Source organism: Hipposideros armiger, unplaced genomic scaffold (genome assembly GCF_001890085.2).
Source record: "Hipposideros armiger isolate ML-2016 unplaced genomic scaffold, ASM189008v1 scaffold_1686, whole genome shotgun sequence".
Taxonomy (NCBI): domain Eukaryota; kingdom Metazoa; phylum Chordata; class Mammalia; order Chiroptera; family Hipposideridae; genus Hipposideros; species Hipposideros armiger.
Window position 1 is genome coordinate 1 of NW_017733036.1, and position 2,746 is coordinate 2,746.

At 45.6% G+C, this 2,746-nt stretch overlaps 1 long non-coding RNA gene across 1 annotated transcript in view; it reads right to left on the reverse strand.

The window, feature by feature from the left end:
- Nucleotides 1-1,597: 1,597 nt before the first annotated feature.
- Nucleotides 1,598-2,746, reverse strand: part of LOC109378000 (uncharacterized) — a 50,620-nt gene continuing 49,471 nt past the window's right edge. Inside the window, exon 6 of the long non-coding RNA XR_002122948.1 lies at nucleotides 1,598-2,520. This is a non-coding gene — a long non-coding RNA (uncharacterized LOC109378000). The remainder of the gene's footprint in view (nucleotides 2,521-2,746) is intronic.

Below are 2,746 nucleotides of genomic sequence, written 5' to 3' on the forward strand. Positions count from 1 at the left end.
GCAGTGGATGGGGGGAGGGGGGTTGTTACTTTGTGAGGGTGAAAAGGGTAACTATTGCATTGTTCTGTACACCTGAAACTAACAATAAAAAAAAAAAAGAAAGAGAAAGGGAAAAATAAAAAGACAAAGAGAAAGAAAGAGAAAGACTCCAAAAAAACCTTATCCCGCTAGGCAAAGAATCTGGGAATCAGGTGTCTAATCAGACAGAATCTTTTTGACAACCTCCGTCCCCAACACCACATGCTGATAGAATCGCTTAATTGCACCCTTATCCAAGGGTTTCAGTCTTGATGAGCAGGGATCTAGTCTCCATCCTTTCCTGACAGAAGGTAGTGCCCTCACGGCCCACCTGAGGAGTGTCAGTGTGTAAAATGAAAAGCTTAGCATCCATTCCGTCACACTCAACAAGCCTGAGCCATCAGAACTACCCTGGGCATGTTCGCACTCCAGTTATTCCATCCATGATTCAGACCCCACTGGGAGATGAACTTGAACCCCATCCCTCTGAAATGAGACTGAATGAGATGATACAAGTCAGAGGAAGTCTGCACTCCTGCGCCCCCTGCTGGTGACTGTGGGACCAAGTGAGAGCTGAGCCTTCAAGCTCCCCAGCTGGCATTAACAGCACTGAATAAAGGACAGGAGGCAGGGGACCTCCTGCTGCAGTGGCCCCGTCTCTTCCCCAGAGTCAGTGAGGCCGAAGGGCCCAATGGAGAGCTGAGCACCCACCCCCACTGCAGCCCAGCAGTTCCACAAGCCCTGTGCTTCCCTCTCTGTAGGCAGCTGGTCCCAGCAGGTGTCTTATTTCACACCTCTACTTCATGAGAATCAGCTGTTGGCAATCACTCCTCCACTTTCCCATGAAGACATCAGCAGCACAGAGCACTGGGAGTCAGTGCTAAACCTTTGCTGGGACCAGTGGGAACTGAATATATGGCCCTGACCTAGTGCTGCAGCTAACAGGAGGAGTAAATGGAACCAGAGTGCCCTAGTGTAATTTCCAAAAAGTCCAGAATTCTGTGAAAATACATCACGTGTCATACCAAGAACCAAGGAAATCTAAACTTGAACATGAAAAGAGTATCTGTTGATATCAACACAGACATGTCTCAGATGATGAAATTATGTGACAGATATTTTCAGGCAACAATCATAAAATCCATTTGACAAGCAACTACACACACTTTTGGAAGCAATGGAATAAGAGAGGAACTCAGAATAGAAAGAGAAGTCATAAAAAAATCAAATGGTAATGTAGAACTGAAAAATACAATAGATGAAATTTAGAAAGAAACTTTTTTGGAGAGATCAAAAATGCGTACTACACCTGAAATCTATGTAACTTTACTAACAATTGTCACCCCAATAAACTTTAACTAAAAAATTACATAAGCTTATTGATTATTTTATTTACTTGCTCGTTATATGTTGATTATTTGTTGAAATACAGGTTGAGTGATAGTTTGTCGAACTAGTAAAAGGACCATCATTCCTTCTGCAGTTCCCACCTCCATGAATATTCTCTTGAGTACCTCACCATGGGGCACTGTTGATAGTCTCACTGCAGCAAGGCCTGAAACCCACTCAAATGATTCTAATTGAATGGGCCCTGTGCCCATGCTCATGACCTGAGTTAGAGGTCACAGCAGGTGCTTCCTCTCAAGGGACAGACTCAGAGCTCACAGGAATTCACAACCACTACAGCCTCCTCCTGAGATTGAAGCAACAAACTGGGCTGAGGACACAGAATTGGATGGTACTGTGGGCTCATATTTGCAAAATGTCCCTCCAAGCACACCCTTTACACAGGGAGTTGAAGGGGAGATAAAAGGACACCCCAGAGACCAGCACCAGCATGAGTCAGGGGACCCTGAAAAGTCTTCACCATGACCTGGACTCCTCTCCTCCTCCTCCCCCTCCTCACTCACTGCCCAGGTTCATGGACATTTCAGAGACCAGCCTCTGGAGGGATCCGTCTGCCTTTATTCTTCACTCCTGACATGTATCTGTTTTCATTTCAGGGTCCAATTCTCAGGCTGTGGTGACTCAGGAGCCCTCACTGACTGTGTCCCCAGGAGACACAATCATTCTCACCTGTGGCTGCAGCACTGGGGCAGTCACCAATGGTCAGTATACACATTTGTTACAGCAGAAGTGTGGCCAAGTCCCCAGGATACTGATTTATGATAAAAACAATAAACACTCCTGGACCACTGCCCAGTTCTCAGACTCCATCACTGGGGGCAAAGCTGCCCTGACATTCTCGGGGGCCCAGCGAGAGGAAGAAGCTGAGTACTTACCATTGCTGTCTGTTGTACAGTGGTGCTCGGCACAGTGAGAGACCCAGATGGAGACCCAGGACATAAACCTTTGGTTGATCAAGGATGTGTACAAATATGATCCTGTGATATTGGCATCATATAACCGGACACCTGAGCTCTCAGCACAGCCTAAATGTTCACCATCCACAAAGAGAAGGTGAAGGGAACGGTCTGAATTGATTCCATTCCTGTTTGAGTCCTAAAATGGGGAAAATTTATGAGCAACTTTGGAGGAACTAGTCCACAAAAAGCAGAGTTCAATTATTTTATTTTACAGAAGGAATAAGATCTGCTGGCTCAAAACTGGGGATTAAGGTCAAACACATTTCCTGGAGAAAAAAAGCAACACGAATATTCTTTGCCAGCTATGGGTAGAGGGAAGAAACCCCCCTTTTGCATATTACTGAAGTTTACCTTATTAGGGT